Raw genomic sequence first — 23,611 nt, 5'->3', positions numbered from 1 at the left:
TTGATGCCATAGTGTATGATGTCATACTTGACTGACTGAGCTGCACGATTCTCTTTTATTGCATTATAAAACGATCATTGGAACAACAGACCATTACATAGATTGGAATTAGTTAGCTACTTTTGTCTCTTACTATTACAAAAAGCACTAGATGTAGCAATTTTTTTATAATGAAAAATGAATTCTAGCCCGTAGTAACTAAAAAAAAATAATACATAATAACATGCACGATGATGTAACACAATTACCGTTTGCATGATCAAACAGTTTGTGGTAACGAACTGTACAGTGAGAGGGACTCGTCTCAATAGTAACCAAACTCTAAAAAACAGAATTTTGATACCAATAGATACATCAAAAGAATCAAATTTTTGTGCTGATTTTAAATATGTAAGTTTCGTCAATCCGGGTTGCAGCGGTAGCTAGCAACCTAGTAAGAGACGTTACATAAAGGATCGATAGAGTACATTATATATAAGAACTATTTAAGTTTCATCGGATAAAGACGAAGCCTAGTAAATAATAAATCACGGCAAATAGTAACTAAAAGTTAAGACAATACAAGCATCTTTTGAAAAGTTCCTCGTCAGGGATATAGTGCCATATTGAGGATCATCTCTTTCTATTCCAACTTAGAAAAAGCTATAGGCTTTTTCCCGATTGTTGCATTAAAAGACGATCATTCAAAGAACATACCATTGCATATATTGGACTTAGTTAGCTGCTCGATTCCTTGAAAAAAAAATCTTATTTGTCTACAGAAACTAGAATAATTCCTGAAAATTTTAAATAAAATAATTTTATTTATCTGCAAAGTGCAAAAATATTTATGGTGTCTGATCAATAATTTTTATTTTTTAATTAAATTTACATTAAAGAACGATCTTCAGTTTCGATCTTCTTCTCAGAAGAAGAAGAGTGCTGTGAATTAGAAGAAGAAAGTTGAGTTGGATAAAATTAAAACAAAATGGTGTTAGCAGATCTAGGAAGAAAAATCAGTTCAGCCTTGAAATCTCTCAATTCTGCAACAACAATCAGTAAAGAAGTATTAGATGGTTTATTGAAAGAAATAGCAACTGCCCTAATTGAAGCTGATGTTAATATTAGACAAGTTCTGCAACTCAGAGAAAATGTCAAAAGTGCAATATCTTTTGATGATCAAGTTGCTGGTCTCAACAAGCAACGGATGATTCAAATGGCCGTTTTTAGGGAGTTGCTAAAGCTAGTTGATCCTGGTGTACCAGAATATAAACCCGCCAAAGGAAAAGCAAACGTGATTATGTTTGTGGGTCTTCAAGGGTCAGGAAAAACAACAACGTGTACAAAACTCGCCTATTATTACATGAAACGAAACTGGAAGACTTGTTTGGTCTGTGCTGATACTTTCAGAGCCGGTGCCTATGACCAAATTAAGCAGAATGCTACAAAGGCTAAAATTCCGTTTTTTGGTAGTTATACAGAGAGTGATCCAGTTGTAATTGCATCTGAAGGTGTTGAAACCTTTAAAAGAGAAGGATTTGAAATCATTATTGTTGACACAAGTGGTCGTCATAAGCAAGAGGATTCACTTTTTGAAGAAATGTTGCAAGTTTCAAATGCTGTAAAGCCAGATAATGTTATTTTTGTCATGGATGCCTCTATTGGCCAGGCATGTGAAGCTCAAGCTAAAGCGTTCAAACAAAAGGTGGATGTTGGTTCTGTGATTGTTACTAAATTAGACGGACATGCTAAGGGTGGTGGAGCTTTAAGTGCAGTGGCATCTACAAAAAGTCCTATAGTTTTTATTGGTACTGGTGAGCATATTGATGACTTTGAGCAGTTTAAGGCTGAGCCTTTTATTAGAAAGTTATTGGGACTTGGAGATATTGCTGGACTTATCGATAAAGTCAATGAACTAAAATTAGATGACAATGAAGAATTGGTTGAGAAACTGAAGCATGGCAAATTCACTCTTGGTGATATGTATGAACAGTTCCAGAATATTTTGAAGATGGGTCCATTTTCCCAAATTATGCAAATGATTCCAGGCTTGGGACAAGAAATTTTAGGAAAAGGCGGCGACAAAGAATCGATGGCAAGACTAAAAAAAATGATGGCTATCATGGATTCAATGAATAATCATGAACTGGATCATGAAGATGGGGCCAAACTTTTGAAACAGCCAGGTCGAATCAGAAGAATTGCCAGAGGCTCTGCAGTGACAGAAAGAGAGGTTCAAGATTTAATCAGCCAATATTCAAAATTTTCAACAATGGTGAAGAAGATGGGTGGCATCAAAGGACTTTTGAAAGGTGGAGACATGGCTAAAAACGTGAATCCAATGCAAATGAATAAATTGAATCAGCAAATGGCAAGGATGATGGACCCTCAGATCTTACACAGGATGGGGGGAATGAATGGACTCCAGAATATGATGAAGCAAATACAATCTGGTGGAGGTGGATTTGACAATCTTTTGGGGAAGAAATAAATTTGGTTTTTGGTTGCCAAGAGTTTTTACCATTGTATACAAGTTTTTGTATTTTTTTTTGCGGAGGATTTAAAAATGTACGTTTATTTTAAAAAAAAAAGAACGATCTTCAGTTTTACTATATTTGTAACCCGTAAAGTACGTATCTCCATATTATTGTCTTATAATTGCAATTATTTTAGTTTTCAGTCCAGAATCACTAAACTTATTATGTAAACTGCAAAAATATTTATGGTGTCTAACCAATAATACTAATTTTGTAATTCAAACAAGATAAATATCTGAAAATTTTAAAATTAGTTTTATTTTATGCTAGGTTTTAGATACTCGACACGGGGTATTGTGTACTTAATAATTTTAAACCTTGAAAAAGTATGGTCTCACTTGAAAGGAAAAAAAGAAAGAATAACCAAAAAAAATATCAAAATAGAGCAATCCAAATTTCTACTAATAGAAAACTTTACTACACAAAAAATAAAGCTAACATCCTGAAATATCAGAAAAGTTTATTTAAGAGATAAAAATGCCACCGAACGCAATAAAGCTCGAGAACGCGTAAGGATTGCTACTAAGATGTCTTGTGATCCAGGATTTAAGAAAATGAAATATGACAGAGGAAAACAGAGGTATGTTACGGATCAGGGGTATCGAGAAGGGAAAATTGAGACAGCCAAACAAAAGAGCAAGGAATAGATTACTATAAGGAAGGTTTTGAAACAGGTTTCTGGAACAAGGCTTCTGGTTTCGAATCAACGAACAGAGATGCATTACTATAAATTGTAGAAAAGTACAACTTTCTTTCTATTAAAGAGGAAATTGCTCAACATTTGCTCCTTGTTTATTATTTGAAGCAAGATTTAACAATTCTTGAAAGTGTTTTTTTCACTTATGGAAACCAAATTGAAAAAACGTTTGTTATACGGGAGATCACTCTTGTGATTGCGGAAGGGAAAGAGGTTCCCGAATTTGTTACCAATTTTAATGCTGATGATTTTGTAGAATTAGCTAAATGTTGCTGTGCTGCGTTGAAAAACAGTCAATTTTCAAGATATCAAAGTTTTCTAAAGACACTTTACAGTTGGCTATCCAAAGACTCTGAAAAAAGATCGGTCGTGGTTTTGGAAATTGTAGGAATGATAGATATGCGAACGTTTTCTATATATGAGGTTGGATCCGTTCTACAAAATCTCATAAATAGTGAATTTTGTCTCGAGTATATTGATCAAATAGTAGATATGTCTTCAATACTTATCTACTATTAGATATAGTTAGTTGCCTGATTCTTTGAGGTTTTACAGTATCATAGTAAAAGACGATCACTAAAATCCGGGTTGCAGAGGTAGCTAGCAGCCTAGTAAGCGACGATCACGTCCCATAGTAAAAACTAAAGTAACCCATTATTCCTGAAAAAAGATTAAGATCAAAGCAAGAAGTACACTATTAGAACCACCTTGTCTAAACTTCTATATAGCAAACTTACCGTCCTTTGGCTTGAATAACAAAGAAAATATATTGGCTAAAAAATCAAGAAAATTGACTTTAACCACGATATTCTCCACAAATTACATTTTTTTTTCTTTCCACTTTTTTTTCTCCTCGGCTAGCTGGGTACTGGCAAATCATAGAGAGCTGTATAATAGCTCATTTTAAAGGAAATTGCTACATCTAGTGTCTTTTGTAATTAAAAATAAAATAGTTTTTAAATTAGAATCTATTTTGTCAAAAAACTGCATGTTTGATGTATTTTTATACTGCAGTCTTTTCAAAGATATTTGAATTTTGAAGCAATCAAACAGTTCAAGCTAATGAAATCTATAGTAATAATAGCAACTTGTCTCGATAGTAACCGAAACTCTAAGGAACGAAATTTTGATACCAATAGATACATCAAAGCAAACCGTTCGTGATAACGAACTGTATGTTGTATAGTATCCGGGTTGCAGCGTTAGCTAGCAACCTAGTAAGCTCCGGGTTGCAGCGGTAGCTAGCAACCTATTAAGAGACGATCACGTCTAATGTTAAGAAATATAAAACCCATAGCTCCTAAGAAAGGAGTAAGATCAAAACAAAAAGTACACCATTAGAACCGCCTTGTCCGAAACCCCTATATAGGAAACTTTCCGTAATTTGGCTTGAACAGCAAGGGAAATATATTGGCTTGAAAATCAAGAAAATTGACTTTAACCACGTTATTCTCCACAAACGGGATATTTTTTTCTTTCCACTTTTTCTTTCTCCTCAGCTAGCTGGGCACTGGAAAATCATAGAGAGCTGTATAATAGCTCATTTAAAGGAAATTGCTGCATCTAGTGCCTTTTGTAATTGAAAATAAAATACTTTTTAAAGTAGAATAAATTTTGTCAAAAAAATTGCGTTTTTGATGTATTTTCATACTGCAGTCTTTTCAAAGTCACAACAAAACACTACTGAAATATTCCAACTCTTGCATTTCAATGAAAGAAATCCAAAACGAACTTTGAAAAACCAAGAGAATGTAACTGTGACAAGGTAAACCACGATAAAACACTACTGAATTTAAGTATGTTTCATCTCATTCGAAGACATTTAAAAAAAAGTTGAATAATTATATCATGTTAAAAACAATAAGATCAAAAAAAAATGGGGAGGGGGGGGGGCAAAAGTTGGAGGGGAGGGGGCGCCCTTTGAGTTTGGGGATAGGGGACATTTGGGGGTTTGACGTCTATGCTGGTTAGGGTCGTTGGTGCTTATGATCCTTGATGGTTCGTACTCACATACACCTTACTACTTGATTTGCAAGGCTTTCTAGGGTTTGTTCTGAATTTTATTATTAAAATTCTTTTCTTTTCATCTACATCTCTCTTAGTATCAACTTTTTAGTATACTATAACGTTAGACTCTATTTTAAACTGACAACACTGTTCAAACAACACTTGTGCATTATAGAGAACGCATTGAAGAGGTAGATCTAGGTCAACTCGCAATGTCATTCTATCATCACAAACCATTTTCATTGATTTATGTTGTTCCAAATTTATAATAAATAAGGTATGAATTAACAAGCCCTTCGGGGTTACCTTAACTGCTAATCAGTTTAATTCTTTTTTTTCTCCACCTTTATACAATCCAATTTGCAAATACTATCTAGCTCTGTTCTTTTTCCTATTATTCAAATAAGATCGTTTTTATAGTCCAATTTGAGAATTCCTTATCCTTTTTTTCTCTACCTTTATACGATCCCATCACTATTTAGAATCATTCACGCTCCTATTATTCAAATATTAATTAATATCGTTCATAGAGTTCAATTCGCAAATGCTAAACCCTTTTTTTGTAAATAGAGTTATTTTTTGGTAAATGATTCAATAGCATATTGGCATCAATTCTAGACATGTTACATTCTTAATCAAACTACTCTCGAGTTAAGGCAATTGTCCAAAAAATATATCGCTTTTTGCAAGGGGAATCCCCGCTCATACTGCTCGCTTTTTTTTGTAAAAGACATCAAAATGCAGTTTTTGGTGGAAAAATTTATTCTCTTTTAGAAATAATTTATTTTAGTTACTATAGATTTTTAACCCAATTAATTTCCTTTAAAATGATATATTGAAAAACCCAACACTATTTTCCAGTGCAAAAAAAAAAAGGTAAAAAAAAAAAAAAAAAAAAAAAGAAAAAAAAAAAGAAAAAAATATCCCGTTTAGGCAGAATGTTGTAGTAGCTGCAACTTTTATTGTATTTAAAGCCTATATATTTACCTTGATGTTAAAGCCACGGGACAGAAATTTTACTATGCAGAAGTTTCGGACAAGGCGGTTCTAATGGTGTACTTTTTGTTTTGATCTGACTCTTTTTTTAAGAACTATGGGTTTTTATATTTCTTAACATTGGACGTGATCGTCTCTTACTAGGTTGCTAGCTACCGCTGCAACCCGGATTGCTAGCTACCGCTGCAACCCGGATTATATTTCTTAGCATTGGACTGATCGTCTCTTACTAGGTTGCTAGCTACTGCTGCAACCCAAATTCACATATATAATTATTTATGAGAGGCAGCCTGGCCGAGTGGTCCAAGGCACTGGTGTTAGCCACCAGTCTCTTCAGAGGCGTGGGTTCAATTCTTACCGCTGGTATACGATTATATTTGAAAGACTGCAGTGTGAAAAGACATCAAAATGCAGTTTTTGGTGGAAAAATTTATTCTCTTTTAGAAATAATTTATTTTAGTTACTATAGATTTATAACCCAATTAATTTTCTTTAAAATGAGCTATTGAACAACCCTCTACGATGTTCCAGTGCCAAGCTATCTCTGGATACAAAAGAAAAAAAAAGAAAAAAAGAAAAAAATATCCCGTTTAGGCAGAATGTTGTAGTTGCTGCCACTTTTCTTGATTTTCAAGCCAATATATTTCCCTTGCTGTTCAAGCCAAGGGACAGAAATTTTACTATGCAGGGGTTTCGGACAAGGCGGTTCTAATGGTGTACTTATTGTTTTGATCTGACTCTTTTTTTAAGAACTATGGGTTTTTATATTTCTTAACATTGGACGTGATCGTCTCTTACTAGGTTGCTAGCTACCGCTGCAACCCGGATTATATTTCTTAGCATGGGACTGATCGTCTCATACTAGGTTGCTAGCTACTGCTGCAACCCAAATTCACATATATATTTATTTATGAGAGGCAGCCTGGCCGAGTGGTCCAAGGCACTGGTGTTCAGCCACCAGTCTCTTCAGAGGCGTGGGTTCAATTCTTACCGCTGGTATACGATTATATTTGAAAGACTGCAGTGTGAAAAGACATCAAAATGCAGTTTTTGGTGGAAAAATTTATTCTCTTTTAGAAATAATTTATTTTAGTTACTATAGATTTTTAACCCAATTAATTTCCTTTAAAATGAGCTATTGAACAACCCTCTACGATGTTCCAGTGCCAAGCTATCTCTGGATACAAAAGAAAAAAAAAAGAAAAAAGAAAAAAATATCCCGTTTAGGCAGAATGTTGTAGTTGCTGCCACTTTTCTTGATTTTCAAGCCAATATATTTCCCTTGCTGTTCAAGCCAAGGGACAGAAATTTTACTATGCAGGGGTTTCGGACAAGGCGGTTCTAATGGTGTACTTTTTGTTTTGATCTGACTCTTTTTTTAAGAACTATGGGTTTTTATATTTCTTAACATTGGACGTGATCGTCTCTTACTAGGTTGCTAGCTACCGCTGCAACCCGGATAACAAAAAGTAAAACTAATTTTTATATTTTCAGGTATTTTGTTAGTTTGAATGAAAAGATTAAAATTATTGCTCAGCTATCATAAATATTTTTGCAGTTTACATAATAACTTTAGTGATTCTAAACTGAAAAACTAACTCAGTCCAATATATGCAATGGTGTGCTTTTCTAATGATCGTCCTTTAATATAAATAAACTATGGACTAAAGTTCGGTCTTTAATGTAAAACTTCGATGATCGAGCCTTTATGTAACCCGGATTAAAAAATTATTATCATATCTTATATGTAACTTTTATTTTATAAGTCTTCCATAGTCTAATGGTAAGTATGCCCACTTGTTACCTTGGAGAAGGGGGTTCGATTCCCCGTCGGGGAGAACTTTTAATATGTTGAATTAAAAGCACTATCTTTTCAATTTAAAATTTAAAAAAGAAACTTGTTTATTTACATTCTAGCTAAAATAATGAAGATAATATGAATGAACCACAGTGTTCTGTTTCTTTGGACTTGAGTTCGTTTTTTAACTATAAAATACTGAATCATCTGATGACGGTACAGCCCTTATTTTCTTGTCTTTTTTTTATCTATGGGCATTTGATTTTAATATTTTTATTATCTTTTTATTTCCATTTCCAGCTTGGTGGGTTACGAAAATTAATCCAAGGTAATAAACAAACGTTATACTAATGAAATCAGCAAATTGCATTTTAAAAAAATAAAGATATATGTAAAAAGTTTCTAGAAAGATATATGTAAAAAGATACTGAATCATCTGATGACGGTACAGCCCTTATTTTCTTGTCTTTTTTTTATCTATGGGCATTTGCTTTTAATATTTTTATTATCTTTTTATTTCCATTTCCAGCTTGGTGGGTTACGAAAATTAATCCAAGGTAATAAACAAACGTTATACTAATGAAATCAGCAAATTGCATTTTTTAAAAATAAAGATATATGTAAAAAGTTTCAAGAACCTATCAAAAATCAAAACCGATTTAAAAATTTGTACGTATTTTTTTTACTTTGAATTAAAAATTAAAATTGTAGCACAGACACCATAAATAGTTTTGCACTTTACATAATAACTTTAGTGATCAATGAATTAAAATTATTTTGTTTAACATTTTCTGGAATTACTCTAGTTTTATTTTGCCGAGCAGATTTTTTGTTCAAACTTTAAAGAAACAAGCACATTTTATATAACTATATCTACATACTTTTAATTATGTAAAAAATGTTATTTGGATCTGCATATGCAAGATGATGTTAATACTATTTGCTATTTCAGTGTTGTACAAAAATGCATTTATTTGTTAAAAATTGATTCAATTTATTACGTGCAGTTGCTTGTATTTAACTAGGTTTAATCTATAATCGATGAAACTAGCATATACCCCATATACCCCATTATACTTGACCGAAATAATTTATGATGATGATCCCTTATGTAACTTAGCGAAAAATAAAACTAATTAAAAACTTTTCAGGTACCTTATAGTTTTAGTTAGAAAATTAAAATTAATGCTCTGAGGCCACAAATATTTTTGCAGTTTACATAATAGCTTTAGTGATCCTGAACTGAAAACTAAAATAAAATAAAAAATTGAAATTTCTTTTAAACATACACATTAAATAACATGACTGGTAGCTTGATCCTACCAAAAAGTAAATCTAATTTAAATAAAGCCGTCTTTGAAAAGACTGCAATACGAAAAAACCTCAAAATGCAGTTTTTTGTAAAAAGCAATATTTAAAAAAAATTGGTGTTTGATTAAAAATGGCACTAGAACTTTTAATTTAAGCTTGAATGAACCCTCTCGCAACATTCTAGGACCACTGGGTCGATAAAAACACCCCTGGTAAAAAAAACAAAAAAGGACAAATAAACACGCATCCCTGATCTTTCTTCTGAAAAAAAATACAAAATCCACGTTTTTTCAGATAGGAGCTTAAAACTTCTACAGTAAGGTTCTCTGATACGCTGAATCTGATTGTGCGATTTTCGTTAAGAGTCTATGACTGTTAGAGGGGGGGGGTTCCTTCTTTTCGAAAATAAGGTAAATTTTCTCAGGCTCATAACTTTTGATTGGTATAACTAAACTTGATGAAACTTAAATATTTAAAAAATTATACATATTTACATATTCATAAAAATCTAATTATTTTGATGTATCTATTGGTATCAAAATTTCGTTTGTTAGAGTTTCGGTTACTATTGAGACAACTCGCTCTTACTATAGATTTCGTTATCACGAACTGTTTGATTAAGTAACTACCGCTGCAACCCTGACCAACGCAGCAAATTACAAACAGGAGAAAACCTATGGCCTTTTGTTAGTTTCAATTGTAAATACAATGATCGTCTTTTAATGTAAAACCTAATTAACAAATACCATTTATGATGAACTATATTGGTCCTTAATGTAATGTTTGATTACAAACAGGAAAAAGCCCTAGGCTTTTTCTTAATTTGAAAGTAGTAAGAGACGTCCTGACTACAACCTACGATTACGACATCAATGATATATCTTTAGAAAGACTATTATTAACTAAACCCATCCTTCCGATTAGTCTAATGGTATGCTTTGTAGTTCAATTGCAATAGGCTATAGTTCGTTCTGTACTATATTTAAACCAATTAATTTCCTTTAAAATGAGCCATTGAACAACTTTCTGCGATGTTCCAGTCCAAAGCTATCCCTGGATAACAAGAAAAAAAAAATATCCCGTTTAGGCAGTCTGTTGTAGTAGCTGCCCCGTTTTAGTTACAAAAGGATTTTAATAGGCATTATAATTTGTTGAAAAGCCAGCTAGAGATGCTTTCGCAAAACTTCATAGTAATATCCAAAAGAAATGTTGCATGTTTAGTGAAAAGCTTCCAAGGTATGAACCGGCAACTGTGGAACAGTTTATAGATGTAATGGGAAATTTTATAGATCACTGTGAATATATGGAGGCATAATTGTTCTTTACTTAGTTTCAGCTTTAATTCGATGATCCAGACTTTATGTACTAACTACATCCAAAGACTATGACGTCATTGTTTAATATTGTATATAAAAAATTAAGTTTTTCGTAAAAAAAATTAATTAAAAAAAAAATTAAGTACAAATAGCGCTAGATCTAGAGATTTCCTTTAAAATGAGCCATTGAACAACTCTCTACGATGTTCCAGTGCCAAGCTATCTGTGGAAAAGAAAGAAAAAAATATCCCATTTGTGGAAAATAACGTGGTAAAAGTCTATTTTCTTGATTTTCAAGCCAATATATTTTCTTTGTTATTCCAGCCAAAGGGCGGTAAGTTTCCTTTATAGAGGATTCGGACAAGGCGGTTCTAATGGTGTACTTTTTGTTTTGATCTGACTCTTTTTTTAGGAGTTGGGGGGTTTTATATTTCTTAACATTGGAGGTGATCGTCTCTTACTAGGTTGCTAGCTACCGCTGCAACCCGGATTTTTCTAGCTTGAATTGAAATATTCAAACTATTGCTCGGATACCATGGATATTTTGCAGTTTACACAATCTGCAAAGAACGCATAAGGGCAAAATTAAAAATTATATTCAGAAGTCCAAAAACATGGCAACAATGCTGGCTGATCTTAGTAAATTTAGAAAAATTTTACGAATTTTTTACCGGGATTACGAAAAATATTCAAAATTAAAGATTAAAATTATCTCTGAAAGAATGGATTTTGTTGAAAAGTCAGCTAGAGATGCTGTCGCAAAACTTCATAGTAATATCCAAAAGAAATGTTGCATGTTTAGTGAAAAGCTTCCGAGGTATGAACCGGCAACTGTGGAACAGTTTATAGATGTAATGGGAAATTTTATAGATCACTGTGAATATAGGGAGGCATAATTTTCTTTACTTAGTTTCAGCTTTAATTCGATGATCCAGACTTTATGTACTAACTACATCCAAAGACTATGACGTCATTGATTAATATTGTATATAAAAAATTAAGTTTTTCGTAAAAAAAATTAATTAAAAAAAAATTAAGTACAAATAGCGCTAGATCTAGAGATTTCCTTTAAAATGAGCCATTGAACAACTCTCTACGATGTTCCAGTGCCAAGCTATCTGTGGAACAGAAAGAAAGAAAAAAATATCCCGTTTGGGGAGAATAACGTGGTGAAAGTCAATTTTCTTGATTTTCAAGCCAATATGTTTTGTTTGTTATTCAAGCCAAAGGGCGGTAAGTTTCCTTTATAGAGGATTCGGACAAGGCGGTTCTAATGGTGTACTTTTTGTTTTGATCTGACTCTTTTTTTAGGAGTTGGGGGGTTTTATATTTCTTAAAATTGGAGGTGATCGTCTCTTACTAGGTTTCTAGCTAACGCTGCAACCCGGATTTACTATAGTTCTTTATTATAAAAATGGCTATCTCAAAATTTTGATCGGATGTGTTTGTTGGATGTGTGGAATATTGAGCGTGGGGGGGGGGGGCTAGTTGCACTTCAATCACTTTTGACTATTAAAAAGGGCACTAGAACTCTCGATTTCCAATCGAATGAGCACTCTTTGAAGTTTCTACGACGACCCCTTCACTATGAAGTGCCTCTTGGAAAAAATTAATAAATAAGAATAATAATAAAACATTGGAGCCGTATGGCCTTCACTATAGGCAACGCTACAGCGTTGCCTCTGATTTACTGTAAAAATCCCAACTTTAAAGATAAATTACCGAAGTCTTTAATGTATTACATACAGGAAAAAGCATATGGCTTTTTCATAATTGGTATAGTAAGAGACGACCTGGATAAAACCTATGAATATGACATCATTAATCAATCTTTAGCATGTAATTATAATCTTATTTTAGTTACTACGGGCTCTAAGTTTGTTCCTTACTGTAAAATTTGTAGAAAGATTTATTGTTCTAATGATCGTCCTTTAATGTAACAATCTTTAATATGAAATATGCAGTTTTTCGTAAAAAACTGATTCTATTTTCAAAAAATATTTTGTTTTAATTACAAAAGGTTTATAATCCCAATAGTTTCCTTTAAAATCAGCCATTGAACAACTCCTACGATGTTCGAGTGCCAAGCTATCTGACGAATTACTAACCTATACTATAATTAAGTGGCGTATAAAATTTAGTATAGGCAAGAGGTCGTTTTTTATTATACTACAACCCAGATCTAGTAAATTTATCATTTACTATAGGCAACAATTCGTTCTTTAACACAATTTTTAAAATTAATTATTGGAATAGTAAGAGACGACCTGGCTACAACCTAAGATTATAACATCATTGATCAGTCTTTAATATTAATTTTATTACGTATATGTTATTACGTATATGAGGGGGTTCTCTCCTTAGTCAATACCACGCTCTTTACATTAAAAGTCAAAAAAAATTTTGATTCACAAACCCCTGAATCACAAAGGCCGTTTAATTAGAATAGATAGCTCTTTTGAAAGCACTAAAAAAAACTGTAGCGGAAAGAGCGAGGTATTGACTTGGGGGAGAACCCCCTCACATACGCTATAATTTCTGTTTGTTTTAAGTTTTAATATTCCTTCTAACATTTCAGTTGAAAAAACTTGTATTTTTTATTTAATTTCTGATCGTTTTTTAAATAATGCTTGGAAATCCGGCGCCCCCTTCATAGAAATGTCCCTTACCCCACAGAAACATCCTCCACGGAAATATTCTCCAGAGTAACCCCTCCTCTAGCCCCCCCTCCAGAAAAAATCCTTCCTGAAAATGGTTGTATACTTCCCAATAACCAATAAATAATGCTGGCAAGTCTGGCGCCCCCTTCATGGCAATTTCTCTTCCCCCATGAAAAATTCCTTCATGAACAGATCCTCCAACATAACCACCGACCCACCCTTCCCACCCACAACCACAAAAAAACCTCCTGAAAACTTCTGTATACTTCCCAATAACCAATACTATATGTTAACATTGGGTAAAGTTCATAACTTTTAGCCCTCCCTCTGGGAACTTCGGGGGATTAAGTCATCCTAAAAGACATATTTATCATATTTTCGACCATGCTGAACAAAATGGCTATCTCAAAATTTTGATCAGGTGTCTTTGGGAAAAAAATAAGCGTGGGAGGGGGCCTAGTTGCCCTCCATTTTTTAGGGCACTAAAACTTTTAATTTCCGTTCCAATGAGCCCTCCCACGATATTCTAGGACCAAGGGGTCAATACGATCTCCCCTGGGAAAAAAAACAAAAACAAACAAACAAACAAATAAACACGCATCCGTGATCTTTCTTCTGGCAAAAAATGTAAAATTCTATATTTTTGCAGATAGGATCTTGAAACCTCTACAGTAGGGGTCTCTGATACGCTGAATATGATGGTGTGATTTTCATTAAGGTTCTATTACTTTTAGGGGGTCTTTCCCCCTTTTTTTGAAAATCGGCCAAATTTTCTCAGGCGCGTAACTTTTGATGGGCAGCACTAAACTTGGTGAAATTTATATATTTGAAATCAGAATTAAAATCTGATTCTTTTGATATATCTATTGGCATCAAAAACCCGTTTTCTAGAGTTTCGGTTACCATTGAGCCGGGTCGCTCCTTACTTACAGTTCGTTACCACGAACTGTTTGACTTGAAAGCTGCAAACTTACACCTTATAAGTTCTCTGATAGCGCCGCTTATAGCTCTAAAGATTGTGCTATCAAGGCCTGCGCCACAGAAATGGGAAGTGAAGTAAATTTATGACCGCGCCACCCTTAATTATTGAGAGAAAATAAAATGTGTATCCATATATATGTAAACTCTTTTCCACGAGCTATCTGGAGATCAGATTCCCTAGGAACGTACCTTGGAGATATGCGAACTAATTACCTGTCGTTAGACTAGATACAGACATATAAAATGAAATCAACACAGGTAAAACGCAATAGATTTATTGAGACTTACATATTTAGGTGAACAGCAGTTGGTCACTTCAAATGACAACAACGGTGACTGAGATAACAACAATGATAACAAAAAACACTTTTCTTCACTATATATTCTAAGTCCTGATCATGTGCCGTGGGAGCTACCCCACGATTGGCCTAAGTCCTCAGGCGGGCCAAACCCTCCGTCCGATAATCTGTCTTAATTATTTCTGATGATTCAAACGTTCACATGTCTCTTATAATTTGAACTTCCTTAAAAATATTGCGTGTAGCATCTTTTTTGTTGCCCACTATCTTAGCGAAATCCAAAGCCGGATAGCGCCGTTCTTTGTCTGATGCTAACTGCAATTTTTCTCTTTGCTGATTAAGGACTTTTCTTTATTTTTGCGACTAGATTTAAACCTAATTTGAGGAAGTCGAAATTATCTTTAGAAAGAAGGAACTTTATTTTATATTTTAAATATATCGCATCCATATTTCATGGATGATAATCCCTGTTTATTAAAGGTAGAAAGAATTCGAGACATAGTAGCTTAAGCCCCTGGAACTTTGGAGAAATAGTGAGACTTTGTAGAACGGATTCAACCTCATGTACTTTAAACGTTGTCATATCTATCATTCCTACAATTTCCAAAGCCGCAACTGATCTTTTTTCAGAGTCTTTGGATAGCCAACTGTAAAGTGTCTTTAAAAAACATTGATATCTAGAAAATTGACTGTTTTTCAACGCAGCACAGCAACATTTAGCTAATTCTACAAAATCATGAGCATTAAAATTGGTAACAAATTGGGGAACGTCTTTCCCTTCCGCAATCATAAGAGTCATCTCTCGTAAAACAAACATTTTTTCAATTTGGTTTCCATAAGTGAAAAAAACACTTTCAAGAATTGTTAAATCTTGCTTCACACGATAACTTTGGAGCAAATATTGAGCAATTTCCTCTTTAATAGCAAGAAAGTTGTACTTTTCTACAATGTATGTAAATGCATCTCTGTTTGTTGTTTCGAAAAAGAAGCCTTGTTCCAGAAACCTGTTTTGAAACCTTCTTTATAGTAATCCATAATACTTTTCATAGTTTCAAAGTTCAAATCATGGGCTAGCACAAGATTGGTTCGTTTTTCAAGCATGTCCGTTTCTAGCATGGCCTTGAAGACATCACTAACAGCTGTTAAAAGTGATTTCTGGACTTCAATGTCCCCATTATCACATTGAATAGTAATCACAGGGCTTTGTTCCATATTGAAATTGGTCAAAATTTGTGTAAGCCCAGAAATTCGACTCATTTCTGAAACCGAATTTGTCTTATTCTCTTTGTCTTGTGGTTGTGTTTCTTTATGTTTGAAGACTTTCCTTTCTTTTCTTTCTTTATTTATTTCTGTTTTTCCTTTTAATTTTTTATAACTTAAATCGGAGAATTTTCGTAGAGCGTTCAATAATGATATAGTCATATTAAATTGAAACCTCACCTTAGATAAAGGATGTTTAGTTCTCGTATCAAGTAACAAAAACCCAACAAAAAATCAAATTAGTTTAGAATTTTCAGGAATTTTTCTAGTTTTAAATTAAAAGATTAAAAATATTGCTCAGATACCATAAATATTTTTGCAGTTTATAACTTTAGCAATTCTGAACTGAAATCTAAAAAAAAAATATTTTTTTCAGTTTTTACGTTAGGTCACTCGTTACGTCATATATGGTTAATAGTACATAATTGGTGTTAGATATTACGTCATGTCACTTAATACGTCATAAATGGTTATTAGTAGACAATCGATAGAATATTTGTTCTTTATTAAAAGAAAGGGACAATAAATACCTATCCGTGATCTTTCTTCTGACAAAAAATATAAAATTCCACGTTTTTGCAGAAAGAAGCTTGAAACCTCTGCAGTAAGGATCTCTGATACGCTGAACCTGACGGTAAGATTTTCATTAAGATTCTATGACTTTTAGGGGTTTTTCCCTTTTTTCAAAAATGGGACAAATTTTCTCTGGCTCGTAACTTTTGATGGGTATAACTAAACTGGATGAAACTTACATATTTAAAATCATCATAAAACCCAATTCTTTTGATGTATCTATTGGTATCAAAATTCCGTTTTTTACAGTTTCGGTTACTATTGAGACGGGTCGCTCTTACTATACAGTTCGTTACCATGAACTATTTGAAAAAAAATAGAAAAAAAGATGCCGTTGGGCAGAATGCTGCAGTAGCTGCCACTTTTCTTGATTTTCAATCCAATATATTTCCCTTACTGTTAAAGCCAAATGACAGAAAGTTTCCTATACAGGGGTTTTGTATTTTAGGAGTTATGGGTTATTATATTTCTTCACATTGTACATCATCGTCTCTTACTAGGTTGCTAGCTACTGCTACAATTCAGATTAAAATATTTTATGTAAATATAAAAAAAATCGTTTCGACAAACACCATTTATGCTATATCAGTCCTTTATGTAATCCTTTATGTAAACCCGGGAAAAAAGGCAAACAAATAAACATGCATCTGTGATCTTTCTTCTGGCAAAAAATACAAAATACCACATTTTTGCATATAGGAGCTTGAAACCTCTACAGTAAAGTTCGCTGATATGCTGAATCTGACCGTGTGATTTTCATTAGAATTCTATGACTTTTAGGGGGTGTTTTCTCCTTTTTTAGAAAATAAGGCAAATTTTCTCAGACTTGTATTTTTTGATGGATATGAGTAAACTTGATGAAGCTTATATATTTAAAATCAGCATAGGAATTCAATTCTTCTGCTGTATCTATTAATATTAAAGTTACTTTTTTTAGAGTTTCAGTTACTATTGAGACGAGTTGCTCTTACTATACAGTTCGTTACCATGAACTGTTTGATAAATTATTACTAATTAAAGTAAATCAATAAACTCATTTAAGAATTATTGTCAATAATACCTTGCGATAACGTTGTGGCTTAAGCTGCACCTTTTGATCGAAGGTTGGCAGGTTCAAACCCATGTGTCGCAAGAAAATTGATGTAGATGCATAAGCTTTGTCTCTAAAACATCCGCTTAAAATGTAAAAATCCATTTCTTTTAATGTATGTATCGGTATCAAAATTCCGTTCCTTAGGGTTTCGGTTACTAGCGAGACGGGCCGCTCTTACTATACAGTTTATTACCACGAGCCGTTTGATAGATATAATGAACTGTGCCGATCCTCTGTATTAAAATTTTAACTACCTATATAACCCTGATAAAGATGAAACTTACATAATCAAGATATATAATGAACTACATCGATCCTTTATGTAACGTGTTGAGTCAATTGAAACAAAAGGGAAACCAAACGAACTTTAAAGTTTTCAGGTTTATTTCTGGTTTTAATTAAAAAATGAAAATTATCGATCAGACACCATAAATATTTTTGCACTTTGCAGATAAACAAAATTATTTTATTTAAAATTTTCAGGAATTATTCTAGTTTTTGTTGACAAATAAGATTTTTTTTTTTCAAGAAATTGAGCAGCTAACTAAGTCCAATATATGCATTGGTATGTTCTTCAAATGATCGTCTTTTAATGTAGTTACAAGCAGGAAAAAGCCTATGGATTTTTCTTATTTGGAATAGTAAGAGATGATCTTCAGAGAATGAGGCTTCAAACTAAGCCCAATATGTGCCAATATTTGCAGTAATAGTATATTTTTTAGTTTATTAACGAATTTATTATCATGTTTTATATATAACTTGCTTACAAGTCTCTGATGGTACAATGTAAGCATACACAATTGTCAGGTGAAATAACGGGGTTCGATTCCCCGTCGCGGAGAACTTTTAAATTGTTGAAATTAAAGCAATGTCTTTTAAATTTTAAATTTTAATAAGGAACTCGTTTAGTTACCCCCTAGCTAAAATACTGAGAATTATATGAATGAACCACAGGGTTCAGTTCCTTTGGACTTGAGTTCATTCTTTACTATAAAATCCTTATATAAAGTGTTTAAGTTACTATTGGCTAGAGTTTGTTCTTTATTATAAGATATTCACATAGTTATGTGAGGCAGCGTGGCCGAGTGATTTAAGGCGCTGGTGTCAGCTACCCGTCATTTTGGAGGTATGGGTTCGAACCCCGCAGCTGAGAGTATTTTAGACCAAAGCAAACAAATTACCTGTTTGAGTCATAAATTGTAGTCTTATTTTATTTACTATGGGCTGAAGATCGTTCTTTACTGTAATTTTTCTTCTTTGAAATAGTAAGAGATGAACATCAAACAATAAAGTAGCTAGCTAAGGCCAATGTGTGCAATGGTTTGTTATTGCAATGATCGTCCTTTAATGTAACTACACAGAGAATTTTTTGCCAAATATTCAGTAGAACTAAAAGAACTGTTTAAAACACAGTTGGAAATGCTTATTTCTTGAGTCGGTGTTCCAGGAATTTGTTCTAAATCATTAGTCTTACAAACACATTTACTAATAACCCTAACAGGCTCGTTTTCGCCATAATTGAAAAACATTGCTTTTCCTTCGCTGTTGATAGATATGCTTGAATATATATTTTTATTGCTGCTACATAAACTGCAATTGCTCCTTCCAAAATTAATATACGAATTTTCTAAGAAGTACGCCTCCGTATATTCACTGTGTTGTCGAACATTTTCCATTGCATCTATAAACTGTTCCGCAGTTGCCAATCCATACCTTGGAAGCTTTTCGTTAAACTGACAACATTTCTTTTGGATATTACTATGAAGCTTTGCCAAAGAATTTCTAGCCGACTTTTCAACAGCATCCGCTCTTTCAAAGAGAATTTTAATCTGTAATTTTGAATACTTTTCGTGATCCCGATAAAACATGCTTAAAATGTTTCTCAATTTACAAAGATCAGCCTGCATTTTTGCCATCTTCTTGTATTTCTGAATGTAATTTTTCCCTTTGTCCTTATGCGTTCTTCGGTACAACCTCGCAGAGAATTTAATTTTTTCATTATAGCTTTTATCACCCCTGTATCTACCCATTATTCTGGTAGCAACTTTTTTCTTATGTTTGTTTCGGTAATCTTCATCATTATTATACCGTTCCTTGCTCTTTTGTCTAGCCTGCTCAATTGTTGCTTCTCTATAAAGTTTATCATTGTGATAACGCTCCTTGATCTTTTGTCTAGCCTGCTCAATTCTTGCTTCTCTGTAATCTTCATCATTTTGATAACACTCCTTGATCTTTTGTTTGGCTGTCTCAATTTTTACTTCTCGATACACCTGGACGGTTGAATACCTTTGCTTTTGGTTTTTCTTATATTTGATGCGGTAATCTTCATCATTGTGATAACTCTCCTTGAAATTTTGTTTGGCTGTCTCAATTTTTGCATGTCTATAATCTTCATCACTGTGATAACGCATCTTGCTGTTTTGTTTGATTACTTCTCGATACGCCTGGTCGGTTGAATACCTTTGCTTTTTTCTTTTCAAGATACTATCTCTGTTGTTTGTGTAGTACTGTTTTTTCAACTTGCGTATAGCTTGCTTGGATCTAAACATTATCCGGGTTGCATCTAATCAAGAATGAGAGAATTTAAATCTTTGTCGTTCTTAAGTAGTAATTATGACGTCATCGCGTATTGACGTCATGGCGCAATGATATTATTTCATGACGTCATCAGAAACCACAATATATTTTCGTGTTTTTCTATTCACGTTATAGCTCTAATATAAAACTATGATGACATTCATTATTTATCTAGTAGGGTTTCAGACAAGGTAGTTCTAATGATATACTTTTGTTTTGATCTGACTCTTTTTTTAGGAGTTTTGTTATATTTCTTAGCATTGGACTGATCGTCTCTTACTAGGTTGCTAGCTACTGCTGCAACCCAAATTCACATATATATATTTATTTATGAGAGGCAGCCTGGCCGAGTGGTCCAAGGCACTAATGTTAGCCACCAGTCTCTTCGGAGGCGTGGGTTCAAATCTTACCGCTGGTATGCGATTATGTTTGAAAGACTGCAGTGTGAAAAGACATCAAAAATGCAGTTTTTGTTGGAAAAGTTTATTCTCTTTTAGAAATAATTTATTTTAGTTACTATAGATTTTTAACCCAATTAATTTCCTTTAAAATGAGCTATTGAAAAACTATCTACGATGTTCCAGTGCCAAGCTATCTCTGGAAACAAAGAAAAGAGAGAAAAAAAGAAAAAATATCCCGTTTAGGCAGAATGTTGTAGTAGCTGCCACTTTTCTTGATTTTCAAGCCAATATATTTCCCTTGCTGTTCAAGCCAAGGGACAGAAAGTTTCCTATACCGGGGTTTCGGAAAAGGCGGTTCTAATGGTGTACTTTTGTTTTGATCTGACTCCTTTGTTAGGAACTATGGGTTTTTATATTTCTTAACATTGGACGTGATCGTCTCTTACTAGGTTGCTAGCTACCGCTGCAACCCGGATCTTTAATGTAAAAATTCGATGATCGAGCCTTTATGTAACCCGGATTAAAAAATTATTATCATATCTTATATGTAACTTTTATTTTGTAAGTCTTTGATAGTCTAATGGTAAGTATGCCCACTTGTTACCTGGGAGAACGGGGTTCAATTCCCTGTTGGGGAGAACTTTTAATATGATCAATTAAAAGCAATATCTTTTCAATTTAAAATTTAAAAAAGAAACTGGTTTTATTTACATTCTAGCTAAAATAATGAAGATAATATGAATGAACCACAGTGTTCAGTTTCTTTGGACTTGAGTTCGTTTTTTAACTATAAATACAAACAGGAAAAAGCCTACGGCTTTTTCTTCTTTTAAATAGTAAGAGACGAAACTCAAACAATCAAGTACCTAACTAAGTCCAATTTATGGAATGGTTTGTTATTTCAGTGAGCTTCTTTTAATGTAAAAATATAAATACTGTAATCTTAACTATAGTGAAGTTGCGTATGCAAGTTAGTATAGGGAAGAGTTTGATCTTTATTATAATACCGCTGCAACCCGGATATTTCTTGTAACTTGATTTTCAAACCAATATATTTCCCTTGCTGTTCAATCCAAGGGACAGAAAGTTTCCTATACAGGGGTTTCGGACAAGGTGGTTCTAATGGTGTACTTTTTGTTTTGATCTGACTCCTTTTTTAGGAACTATGGTTTTTTTTATTTCTTAACATTGGACGTGATCATCTCTTACTAGGTTGCTAGCTACCGCTGCAACCCGGATTTCAGTTACTATGGACTAAAGTTAGTTCTGTAGTGTAATAACCCAATTAATTTCCTTTAAAATGAGCTATTGAACAACCCTCTACGATGTTCCAGTGCCAAGCTGTCTGTGGAAAAGAAAAAGGAAAAAAAGAAAGAAAAAATATCCCGTTTAGGCAGAATGTTGTAGTAGCTGCCACTTTTCTTGATTTTCAAGCCAATATATTTCCCTTGCTGTTCAAGCCAAGGGACAGAAAGTTTCCTGTACAGGGATTTCGGACAAGGTGGTTCTAATGGTGCGCTTTTTGTTTTGATCTGACTCCTTTGTTAGGAACTATGGGTTTTTATATTTCTTAACATTGGACGTGATCGTCTCTTACTAGGTTGCTAGCTACCGCTGCAACCCGGACTACTATAACAACCAGGATGACGTCAGTTACAACTTGGAATTCGTTTTATGCTATATCATTACAAACAAGAAAAAGCCTACGGCTTTTTCTTCTTTGAAATAGTAAGAGACGAACCACAAGAAACTACCCCTGGAACCACCATTTATCAGTTACTATGCATGAGCGATCATTCTTTACTGTAAATGTAACTACACCTGGAACCACCATATATCATTTAGTATGGTTACTGTAATAAAACTAGCAAAACATTTTTTAAGCCTGATGAAGATTTAACTAATGTGTCAAAAGTAAGGTTGCAAGTCGACGATTTTGTTTTGGCCTTATTATAATTGGTATGGTGAAATAATAATACGCATATGGCTCTTAAATCATACTTCTTTATGGTTCAATATGGTCTAGTGGCTAGGATACTTAAGTTTCACTTAACAGGCTCGGGTTTGATTCCCGGGGTGGGAAAATTTTTAACTCTAAAATCTTCGAACATTTGAACCTTTTATAATTTATAACGATGCATAATATAAATACTGTAATCTTCACTATAGTGAAGTTGCCTATGCCAGTTAGTATTGGGAAGAGTTCGATCTTTATTATAAAACTAGCAAAACATTTTTTAAGCCTGATGAAGATTTAACTAATGTGTCAAAAGTAAGGTTGCAAGTCGACGATTTTGTTTTGGCCTTATTATAATTGGTATGGTGAAATAATAATAGGCATATGGCTCTTAAATCATACTTCTTTATGGCTCAATATGGTCTAGTGGCTAGGATAGTTAACTTTCACTTAACAGGCTCGGGTTCGATTCCCGGGGTGGGAAAATTTTTAACTCTATAATCTTCGAACAGTTGAACCTTTTATAATTTATAATGATGCATAATATAAATACTGTAATCTTAACTATAGTGAAGTTGCGTATGCAAGTTAGTATAGGCAAGAGTTCGTTCTTTATTGTAATCAGGTAAATTATCAACACCAACCGCTTTTTCAGCAAGACGGGCTTCAAGTATTTTTTTTAAATCTTCTAGGGTGTATGCATGTATTGTTTTATAGAGACTGTTGTTCTCTCTTAACCACAACAGTGCTTCATGGACTTTTCTCAGATCTATTAGTGCAGTCCAAACATTCTTGTTGTAAGTAGGCTGACCATTGACAATGACTACAAAACTATCAATGTTAAGAAGTTTTTCAGGCTGAATATCTGCATTTGATTGCACATCAACAGGTAGATATACTATTCTCCCCTTAAGAGCGTCAACAAGTTCTGTTCTAGGTCTCTTCAATGCAGTTACTTGTCCTAATCTGACGATCGTAAGACAAGGCATTACAAATCGAATCATTGCCATTTCAAAATTATTTAAACACTTTATACATTCCGGTGTACAGTCTATATGAAGGTTATTTAATACTGATCGGACATTCTCCTGACTTTTCAACATTTTCCCAGCACAGTAATCACAGACAAAGAATGAATCTATGACATCCTCTTTCCAACCTGTACATTG

At 33.4% G+C, this 23,611-nt stretch overlaps 2 pseudogenes; one reads left to right on the top strand and one right to left on the bottom strand.

The window, feature by feature from the left end:
• The first annotated feature begins 945 nt into the window (after positions 1-945).
• On the top strand, positions 946-2,558 carry LOC148950075 (signal recognition particle subunit SRP54 pseudogene; annotated as a pseudogene).
• A 12,474-nt stretch (positions 2,559-15,032) lies between these two features.
• On the bottom strand, positions 15,033-15,838 carry LOC148950074 (uncharacterized; annotated as a pseudogene).
• Positions 15,839-23,611: the final 7,773 nt, after the last annotated feature.

The sequence above is a fragment of the Artemia sp. Qi Xiang Cuo genome, chromosome 7 (assembly GCF_049724085.1).
Source record: "Artemia sp. Qi Xiang Cuo chromosome 7, ASM4972408v1, whole genome shotgun sequence".
Taxonomy (NCBI): Eukaryota; Metazoa; Arthropoda; class Branchiopoda; order Anostraca; family Artemiidae; genus Artemia; species Artemia sp. Qi Xiang Cuo.
The sequence above is the reverse complement of the archived record's forward strand: the minus strand, read 5'-3'. Positions and strand labels throughout refer to the sequence as shown.